Source organism: Cornus florida, unplaced genomic scaffold, assembly GCF_030987335.1.
Source record: "Cornus florida cultivar Cherokee Brave unplaced genomic scaffold, ASM3098733v1 CherokeeBrave_3.0.0_Hap2_Chr10, whole genome shotgun sequence".
Classification (NCBI taxonomy): Eukaryota; Viridiplantae; Streptophyta; class Magnoliopsida; order Cornales; family Cornaceae; genus Cornus; species Cornus florida.
The window spans coordinates 20,184,571-20,196,575 of NW_026775580.1; positions in this window are offsets into that span (position 1 = coordinate 20,184,571).

Below are 12,005 nucleotides of genomic sequence, written 5' to 3' on the forward strand. Positions count from 1 at the left end.
GTGCTTCAAAAACTTCATGTTTTGATGAAGACCCAATTCTCAAGTCTGGTTGGTCGAAAATGGGGAGAAAGGCAGTACTTCAGTGCTGCCAGGCAGTTCTGCGCACCTCTGTTAAGAAGATCATAACTCTCTGTTCCGAACTCTGAATGACAAACTGCTTGAATATTTGAAAAGCTGATTCAGAGCTCTAAATCTTTCATGTTATGATGGAAGTCCAGTTCTTGAGTTTGCTATGTCGAAAATGGCGACAAAAGTCAGGTTCTACCGCTGCCAGAAATTCAGAATTGGCACCCTTTTTGTTCATAATTCCACAAGGCATCATTTTTGCTTCCTTTTTGCACTTGAACCTGAAAATGCACAAAAACATGCAAATGGAGTTAATCTGCATAAAATAATCTATTAATGGACTTTGTTAATGTAATTTAGGGCGCCTGAATATACAGTATTCAGCGCTTATCAATATTCTAATTATGCTAAATTGTTATATTTAGTTGATGTTACATTTTAGACTTCAAGTTGATAATCTTGAGAATCTATATGTTGTTGCTTTATGTAAGCATGCGCCTATGCTGTTGCTTTGTGTAAGCATGCTCTTATATTGTTGCTTTGTGTAAGCATGACCCTATTTTGCTAAAATTGCATGAATGAGGTGATTGATGCTAAAAATGATCTTAGGTAGCTAGGATGTTCCTTGAGTCTCACCTTTGACATAGACGTTTGGTGGAATGAATCACAATAATTAAATCATGCAAACTTGTAAAACGTAGGTCGATGCATGCTCATTTCCTACAAGTAGCTTTATGTTGCTCACCTCTACGATACTGGGGCATATTTCAGGTACAAGAATCAAAGTTGATGTCTTCATTATGCTTGGATGCTTTGCGGACTTGGAGACTTCCATATTTGTGAAGGTTTGCTTGGAATGCCAATTGTAGTCTTATATGTCAACATGTGTATATTTGATTCCTTATATGTAATGTGTACATGAGTACACTCTTTACGATGTATTTGACATGTATGAGATGAGGCGGAAGGCCAATGACATGTAATTTGTATCCTATGTAATTTTTGACTTCATGGAATATTATGAAAGTATTTGAAAATATTGAGTTTTTGCTTCACCATGTTTGCATTGGGTGTAGGAATTCCATTTTAATTCTTCCATTAGCATTCATTCACCATGTATGAAGTGTCGCCAAAGGCCAAATGGCATTTTGAAACCATTTCCTGATTTTAAATTCCAAGTTTTTGTTTCAAACTTCGTTTTTGGCATTTTGGCCGTTAGGGGGTCATATTTTGTATCGGTCATATTTTTGGGCCATGGACCATTGTAACATATCTTACTAGGTAAGTTACATTTGCGTGCATGGTTGTTTCTGGGCAAAGCTTCTTCTTTGGTGAAATGAGCCTCCTACGGACTCATTTTACACTTTTGTTGCATATTCTGACCTAAGGGTATTTTGGAAATTTCTTTTGGGAAATAAATTCTATTCTTCACATGGTTGAATAGAAAATGTGATTTTAGGGGAGGTTTCTCCTTCGTGTTTTTCCAGAAAATGTCGTCTTGGCATCGGAAATCGATCCCGAAGTTCAGCTCTCAGTTTTTAAATTTAGCAGCTTTTTGGACCCTCTGGACCAGTTTTCTTGGGAGGGCATTTTAGGCATTTCATAGAACATATTTTTAGATTTCCTTGTAGTGTTACATAGAAAGCTCAATTTTGAGGGGGGTTTCTTCTTTGAGTTTTTCCAGAAAATGTCATCTAGGCCCTCAAATTTCCATTTTTTCCGGAAAAACCCCTGCTGCCAGGGTTCTTGCTGCCCATTCTGCCGCCTTCACATCTAAACGGTTACGAGGGGTTTCGTAACCGGTTAGCTGAATGTGGGCAGTGTGTATGTCGTGATTTTTGGCCACCTAACTGGTTAGGAAGGTCTCCTAACCGGTTAGATGTTCTTGGTTGTCATCTTTTTAACCGTTTTGCCCCTTCTTCTTCCGTTAGCAATATCTTCTTCATCCGGACTCCGAATCAAGTGATTCTTGAGTCTAAATTCATTAATTTTTCGTTGTATTTCCAATGGTGTGCTCAGTGGCACCCACTTTTAAGCTGGAAATGATGATTTTTCACCAAGGTTCATTCTTGTTCGTTTTTGGAACGTTGCTTCTGCATTTGATTGCTTTGGGTTCCGTGACCTCGTTGAAGGTCATAATGGTGTCTTAGAGCCATGTTGTATTTCCAGAGACTGTTGTTTTGTCTTTTGCTTCCACATTTCGGATCTGTTATCAGGTCATCTTTCTGTTCATCACTGACGCACCGGGTTGAAAAACTTGGGCCGTCTCAGGTCGTACTCCAATTTTGACTCTCATACGAGAACCTCCATAAAACAAACACCTCGATTATTATCATCAAGTCCACAAATTTGAACAAACACCTCAATTATAAGTATCACGTCAATACCTCAATAAGAATTCGTATGACAAATCTCTCGACAAAATCTAAATACTACATCTCCATCCGACAACAATCATAAATCGAATTTCTCAAAACTATGCTTGGCAACTCTAAGCTGGAACAAAATTTCTCAAAATACCTTCCTACTCATACCAATCCTTATCATCATTCTATGAAACAACAACTGGGATCATGTAATACTCCTAATTTCAGGAGATTTATTTAATTATTTTAATTATATTTTTATTTAATTATATGGCAATTTGTTTATTTGCTTTTAATTATTTTATTTTTTTAAATTTAAATTTAATAATGTTGCTACGTATGTGCATTCATTTATTTGGTTTCATGCATTTTAATTTTGTGGCTTTGTGTGATGTGTTTATTTAATAAATTTGCTTTTAAATGTATAATAGTGTAGTTAAATGTTTATTTTATTTTATTTTAAGGAGTGGTTTTGGGCTTGTAGTATTTGGACCAACTAGATGGGTCTTGGACTATTTGGAAGGGATCTTAGATGGGTTTGGATATTGGCCCATGGGGATGAATTTATATATATATATATATATATATATATATATATATATATAATGTGGTGTGTGTGTATATATATATATATATTATATTTTAATATTAGGATGATAATTATTATTATTGGGTTTATAATTTGTCATATATATATAAACCCAATAATAATAATTATCATCCTAATATTAAAATATAATATATATATATATACACACACCACATTATATATATATATATATATATATATATATATATATATATATTTTGTCTGGAGGAAAAAGGAGAAAACGAGGTGAGAGAAAAAGAGAGGGGTGAGAGAGAGAGAAAACATAAGAGAGAGAAAATGCAAGAGAGAGGGCTAGAGGAAGAAGAAGAAGATAGATTTGCTCTAGGGTAGATCGGATCAGCAGAGTGGATGGCGGTAACTCGAAGGTTGCTGGCGTTAGAGAAAAAGAACAAAGAAGAAGGAGTTTAACTTTCGATCCAAAAGCTTAAGGAAAGTTCTTCGTTATACACTCCTCCCTTTGATATCGTGTTCCATATATCTTTAGTATGACTTTAGGGAGTTGTAACATGATTAATTAATTTGTATGTTTGATGAAATTGTATTAAATCAAAGAGAACTATATGTATTTACATGTATGTTCTTGTTTTGTATGATTTGGGTAAATCAATGAATTAATCCATGTAATGACCCGATTATTTTCATTCCTTTTCTTTTTGCTCAATTTTATGGATAAATTTTTTCCGCTGTCTTTTCTCTTCTGTATTTGGTTTCCCGTCACTTAATGTCATATGGAGTACTCGGAAATGATTTCTGAGACTCTTTTCTTGGGATTGACAACTTCCTTTAAGGATCGAGTCATTTTACATTTTTCATTTTTCGTCACTATTCACTTTTTATCTTTTCTCGGTTTCCTTTTTCGTTGCATAACCTCACTTTTTGCCCTCGGATTTGACTCCGGCTTTCCATGCATCCATGATATTTAATTTCTATGATATCTACACTTTTACTTTTGTATAAAAGCATGCTAAATGTTTACTTTTCTTGTAAAGGACATGGATGCATAACTTTTGGTAATTTTCTTAAACTTTTGGGGTTTTAGTGTAATTATGAAAAATAATTAATTTTCATCTTAGGGACCTTTTTGCAATTAAATTTGAAAGATATTTTCAAAAAGGACCGTTTTGCAATTTTTAAAAAGTGTGACAAGTGTCACACTCCTATGGAACCACTTGTTGACATTTTGGTGGAACCACTTGGAAGCTTAATCTCTTGACACATGGAAGATGGAGATTCACCCCTTTGGTGGCCTAGGATTGGACCACTTGTTGGCTTGGATGAGTGACAAGTGTCTGCTCCAAATTAAGTCTTGCAATTATTTTTGGGCCACTTTGGGATTATGGTTTTAAAGAAGGGTTTTTGTGCAATTGACCAAGACTTTTGTGTGTTGACTATGGTATAGGATCACATAGTGAGTGGAGGATTTTTATTTCCTCCAGTCACACTTTATCATATTGTATTATCATCTTCCTCACCACAAAACCTAGCCACCATTAGAGAAGCTTAAGGCTTAGGCTTTGAAAGTGATTTTTGAGGCCCTTCCACCCATCTTAGACCATAAAGTTTGGGATACTTTTTGTTCCCCTCATCCTCCTCTACATAGCCCTTGAAGGGTTGCCTTTTTGTGTTGATTTGCCTTGGATTCTAGAGAGACTTCTCTAGTGAGGTAGGGAATGATTTATTATTTTTATTTTGATGTGTTTACCATGTTTTGTATGAAATCTAGGATTTAATTTAATTATTCATTAGTTAAAAATTAATTCACATGGTTGTATATGATGAAGAATTAATTAAAGACTTGATATTTGATTAGGCCTTGTCTTAATCTATGTTATATATTAATATGAGAAATTTTGGAGTTGTTTTGAAATCTAGAGATTTATTTAAATTTTATGTAATAAAATTTGAATTACTCCATTGATGTAATTAAGTTTTGACTTGATATTAGTGATTATCATGATTTAATCTTTGTTATATATTAAATTGGAAGGATTTGAAGATGTCTTGAAATCTAGAGATTTGATTATTTTTATTTAATTAAATTCTATTCAACTATTCCAATAATGTAATTAAACTTTTGAATTGATATTAGTGATTATCTTGACATGTTGTGTACATATATTAAATTTGGAATATTTGGATGAATGTTGAAATCTAGAGAATTTAATTATTTGTATTTAATTAAATTATATTTTTCTACTCATGGCTTAAATTAAAGTATTGATATGATATATGTAATGACCACGATATGATTTTTGACATGTATTAATTTGAAGCCATTTGGAATTAATTTGGAATCTAGAGAATTTAATTATTTTTATTTAATTAAATTCTATTTAATTGCTCCATGGATTTAATTGTATTTTGGAAGTTGTTTCTATGTTTAAATCATGGATTTGGACTTGTTGTATATTCACTTGGTTACATTTTGAGTATTGGATAACATAGTTGTTATATTTATATTCAAAAGAATATGTTTTCCTTATTGAATATATCATTGTCTTGTGTAATGAGTTGCACATTTTGTATTTGACATCTTTCATGCCATAGTAATTATGGACTTAGAGAATGTGTTGTATGTGTTTCCAAATTTGGTTGTGCGTGGTAGATATTTGATTATATTGTATATACGTGTTGATATATATGTTGTTGCACAACTTGTTGATTTTGGAAACTTGGGAATGTCGTTGTTTGACTAAGGTTAGGATATGGTTCTAGTATGGGGGATTGTCCCTCTACAAGTCTAGTGCACATATAGGTAGGTTACCCGTGGGCTAGTAACCCTAAAGTAACTATGGTGTTGGTATGATCCGGCGTGACGTTCAAGTACCCACTTTGTTTGATTTCGTTCTTCATTTCAAGTTGATAACTAGATGATGTTGTAATTTGTTATTCCTTATTTGATTTCCTGTTTTAAATTTCAAGATGTTTACTTTGAGAAATCACGCTTTATGCATTGTATTGGAAGTTCCAATATTGGTTAAATTGCATTGATATTGTGATTCGTGCTTCATTGTTCTAATGTGGCCTAGGACGATTCCTTATACTCATTTGGAACCTAGACGTTAGGTGGCATGAACCCACTTTTGTTGTTTTTTATATTTTAGATTTCAAGTTAATGGTTTTGAGAATCTATATCATGTTGTTTCGTTTAACATGCTTCTACGTTATTTGAATTGCATGTATGACATGATTTATGCTAGGAATGATTTAAGGTAGCTTAGGATGCTCCCTGAGTCTCACTTTAACATAGACGTTAGGTGGCATGATCCTTTTGAATTGTTTCAAAGTAAATGTAAAAATCTGTGAAGAAATCGAGTTTATGCATGCTCATTCCCACAAGAAAACTTGTTTACTCACCCCGAAGTTATTGGGGGTTTTGTTCAGGTACGAAGACTTGGTTTGTGATATTCATCATTGCTTGGGTGATTGTAGACTAAAAGGTTTTAATTCTTGTAAAGGTTGGCCTGAAATAACACTTGTAGCCTTATTTGTCAAAATGTGTGTATTTGATTCCATTTGTGTAATGTGTACATAAGTACACTCTATGCAATGTAATTGACTTGTATGTAATGAGGCCAAGGGCCAAAGACACTTATGTGATATGTATGCAAATTTTTAACTTCATTGTTGCTTATACAAGTTAGGAAATTTTATGCATTGAAGGGTCATATTTTACATACAACATTCCATGAGGCCATAGGCCATTGTAGTATGTTTACTTTCAATACCCTTCTTGATGAAACAAAAACTTAAGGTTGCATTTTTTTGAGTTTTTACCCTATTCTGTTCTAGGGGCATTTTGGGTATTTCATAATGTATTTTTTTTCTTTTTCTCTCACTTTGTCGGGTAGAAAACTCAATTTTGGAGGGGGTTTCTTCTTTGTGTTTTTCCAGAAAACGTCATCTTAGCCCTCAAAAACCCATTTTTTTTTTTCTGAAAAATCCTTGCTGCCAGGTTTTTGTTGATTTTTAATACAAGTGTACTTGGTACTATTCATCGACTTTTTTTTGAAAAGTGTGACAACCGATCCGAAACTTCCGAGGGTCTTGTGGGTGTATTTTAAGATTGCATTTTCAATTCCCCATTTCCTTTCCTTGGGCAGCAGCTCGGAAGGATTTTTACCCTCTTGACTTGATTTTTTTGGGGGCATTTTAGGCATTTTACAATGCATTTTTTTTTTTTTCGTTGTCCGCGCTTCCAGGTAGAAAGCTTGATTTTAGGGGGGGTTTTCTTCTTTGAGTTTTTCCAAAAAAGTTCGTTTAGATGCCTGTTTTTACTCTCAGTTGCAGCAGCAGTGGGTCGGCAGCACTGCAGCTGTCATGACCCTCTTTTTGTTTTTGACCTCTCTCCCTCGTTCGGACTCCAAATCGATTAAACTTTTTTTTGAACTTGACTATTTTTTTACTATTTTTCCAACGGTGTGCTCGGTTGCACCTATATCTTCCTAGATAGTTACCAGTTTACCCTTTTTGTTTTGTATGTCCATTTTTCTTTGTTTTGCCGTTTCTCCTTCGTCCGGACTCCGAATCATACAATTTTTGAGTCCATCTTGATTAGTTTTTCATTGTCTTTCCAGTGGTGTGCTCGGTGGCACCCGAATCAATAGTTTTTGAAATGACTATTTTGCCCCTAGAGCCTTAATTGTTATTTTTTTGTGATCTTTTGCTTTCGCGTCAGTTCTCATTGAGTTCCACGACCTTATGGAAGGTCACTTTGACTTCTTAGATTCTTATTTTTAGTTTTCGCTTCCACATTCTGATCCATTATTTGGTCAATCTTCGATTCATCACAGGAGGCACTGGCTTGAAAAACCAGGGCCATCACAATCCATGCTAAACTTATTTATACATGTTAAATTGTTTAAAATTAATTAGAGTGTAACGACCCTGGTTTTTAGGCCAGCGTGTCCTGTGATGAACCGTAAAGATGATCCGATAACGGATCTAAATGCGGAAGCGAAAATAGAAAACAAGACTCTAAGAAGTCAAAGTGACCTTCTATGAGGTCGTGGAACTCAACAAGAACTGATGCGGAAGCAAAAGATCGAAAATATGACAAATAAGCCCCCAGGGGCAAAATAGTCATTTCTAAAAACTATAGATTCGGGTGCCACCGAGCACCCTGCTAGAAGGACAACGAAAAATTAATCAAGATGGACTCAAGAATCGCATGATTCAGAGTCTGGACGAAAGAGAAACGGCATGACAAAGAAAAACGAGCACTTAAAGCAAAAAGGGTAAATTGGTAATTATCCAGGAAGAACCAGGTACAACCGAGCACACCGTTAGAAGGATAGCAAAAAATTAGTCAAGTTCAAAAAAAAATTCACTTGAATCGGAGTCCGGATGAAGGAGAAAAGCCCAAAAGAAGAATTGACGTCGCGGCGGCCCGACGAGGGGCCATGGCGCACAAGGGGCCATGGCGCACACGGCGCCCATGCGCGAGCCCACCGGCGCACATACCGGCCCCCAAAGACATGGCTGGTGGCAGCCCTTGGCTGCTGCTATATTTTTTTTTGATCTGCCTAGAACTGAGGCTTGAAACGGAGGTCAAGACGAGTTTTTCAGGAAAAACACGAAGAAGAAACCCCCCATAAAATCGAGTTTTCTACCTAACTTCGTGAACGGAATCGAAAAAAACTTACTGTGAAATCCCCAAAATGCCTCTAGATCAGAACTGAACAAGAGGGTTATAAAGCTGCTAAATGAAAACTGGAAGCTGAAACTTCACGAGGGATTTACGGTACCAAGACGACATTTTCTAGAAAAACACGAAGAAAAAACCCCCCCTAAAATCATGTTTTCTATTCAACCATGTCAAAAGAAGAAAATAAAACTGATGTGAAAGGTCCATAATGCCCCTAGATCAGAATATGCAAAAAAAATGCGAAATGAGTTCGCAAGAGGCTCAAAACACAAACGATAAGGTTTTGCTAGGAAACGACCATGCACGTAAACGTTAGTTACCTATTTAGACGCGCTACAATGGTCCATGACTTAAAATTATAGCCGATGTAAAATTCGACCCCCCAATGGGCAAAAAGGCAAAAATGGACTTGGAATGGAAAACATGGAATCCAAAAATGTAAAATGTAGTCAAATGACCATTTGGCCCTTGGCCACACTTCATACAAGATTAATAAGACCCTATGAAAGAATGAAAATGGAATTCTACACCCGATGCAACCATGGTGAAGCAATGACTTGCGATTTTTCAAGGTTTTCATAACATTTCATGAAGTTAAAAAGTTATATAGAATACAATACACATGTCATTGGCCTCCGGTCTCATCTCATACGTGTCAAATACATTGAAAGGAGTGCACTTATGTACACATTACATACATGGAATCAAATATACATATTTTGACATATAAGTCTACAAAATGACATTTCATGCTAACATTTGTATGAAATGGAAACTTGAAGGCTACACGACATCCAAGGAATGCTAGGCATCACAAACCAAGTCTTCGTACTTGAAATATGCACCAGTATCGTAGGGGTGAGTAACATAAAGCTACTCGTAGGAGATGAGCCTGCATTGACCTATCATTTTACAAATTTATCACCTTAAGGTGAAACATGTTAAAGGGGCTCATGCCACCTAATGTCTATGTCCAAGTGAGACTCGGGGAGCATCCTAAGCTACCTTAGAGTCTAAGCAACAAGAATCATGATATACATACGTGTATGAAACGAATCATGGTTGTGATAATCCAAAGAACACGACAAGAAGAATGCTTAAGCATAGATTAACATGAATTGCATTTTCAATACAATTGAACTAGGTCTAGAGTAATCCATACAACATGATAAAAGCATATTTGAATACAAGTTAACAAGAATCACATTATCAATGCAATTCAATAACAAAAGAGCATGTTAGACAATACAACAAGGTTTAAGTTCTCAAAGCCATTAACTTAGAATCTAAAGCACAAAATAACAGTAGTGGTTCATGCCACCTAACGTCTATGTTATAAATGAATCAATAGGATCAATCCTAAGCTTTATTAGAACGTTAAAACACGATTTTCAATATTGATGCAATTTAACCAACATTGGAACTTCCAATACAACGCATAAAGCACAATTTCGCAAAGTTAACATCTTGTAACTTAAAATGGAACGACAAATAAGAAACAACAAGTTACAACATCATCTAGTTATCAACTTGAAAATGAAATGCGAAATCAAACAAAGTGGATACTCGGACGTCATGCCGGATCAGACCGACAACATAGTTACTTTAGGGTTACTAGCCCATGGGTAACCTCCCTATGTGCGCACTAGACTATATATAGAGGGACTATCCCCCGTACTAGAACCACGTCCTAGCCATTGCCAAACAACGACATCCCCAAGTTTCCAAAATCAACAAGTTGTGCAACAATGCATATATCAACATGAATATGCAAGATAATCAACTATCTACCAAGCACAACCAAATTTGGAAACCTATACAATACATGCTCTAAGTCCATAACTAATATGATGTGATGAATGTCGAATCTTCAGTGTGCGATTCGTTACACGCAATGCATGAATGATGTTAAATACGAAGTGTGCAAATCATTACACAAGGCAACAATATATTCAATAAGAAAAACATATTCTCATGAGTACAAACATAGCAACTATGTTATCCAATGTTCAAAACATAACCAAATGAATATACAACAAGTCTAAGCCCATGATTTGAATATAGAAACTACTTCTAAAACATAACTAGATCATGGAGCAAATTGATAGAATTTAAATAGATAAAGACAATTAAATTCTCTAGATTTCCGATTCAATTTCAATTAACCTCAATTTAATACATGTTAAAGGGCATGGCAAGGTCATCACCTATATCCATTCTAAGACTCAATTAGGTTGTTAGAACAACAAAGTAGAACTTTAATTAAATCATGCTAATTTAAATCCCAAGGTTCTAAAACAACTTCAAATAGTCCCAAATTAATATATACTAGTAAACAAGTCATGGCCAATACAAACATCAAGTTAAAACCTTAATTAAGCTAATGGGACCACAAAATAGATTTTAATTAATTCTTTTAATTAAAATCTCTAGATTTCTAAACTTAACCAAATGCTCTCAATTTAACATATCTTAGAGAATATGCCAAGAACTAATGTAATATCACATTACAAGTTTATTTCATGCAAGTTACACCTATGTAAATTAAACTTTCACTAAAGTTAAATATAAAATAAAGGTTGCAATTCTCGTGCAATCAATCCCAATTTAATATATGTGAACAACCACACCAAAGTTTAATTTTCTAGCATGTCACAATACAATTCCAAGTTGTATATCACCATGAGGATTAAATCTTAAACATGGAATTTAATTAAATAAAAGGTTTCAAAACCTAACTGAATATTCTAAATCAAATATATTTGAAACTATATAGCATATAAATCAAGAATATCAAGTCGAAATTTAAATAGAGTGAATAGTGCACTCGGGGCAAATTAATTAATCAAATTAATTAATAATTACTAAATTTCAAAACACCTCCAATTACTTTCAAATTCAACTATGTTGAAGAGCATGCTAAGGCCTAATATAATATGTTAAAACATATTAATTTTAAGCTAGTTAAGGCCATGTGAATTAATCTTTCACCTAAGATAAATATTAAATAAAATCTCTAATACTTATTCAAATGTTCCAATTTTAATACACGACAATGAACATATCAAAGGGCAATATAAAATCATGTTACATGTTTAAACCAAGTCATGAGTAACCGGGAAAATTAGATCCTGTATAAGAAAAATAAATAATAAAATCTCTAGATTTTATATTTAATCATGCAAACAAGTAGTATAAGCATCAAAAGCATGCTATATAACAAGAATTTAAACCTAGAACATCTCCTACCTCAATTTGAGATGAAAATCTCAAAAGCCATCAAAATGGAACGGCTCCGAATCCGACGAAACTATTA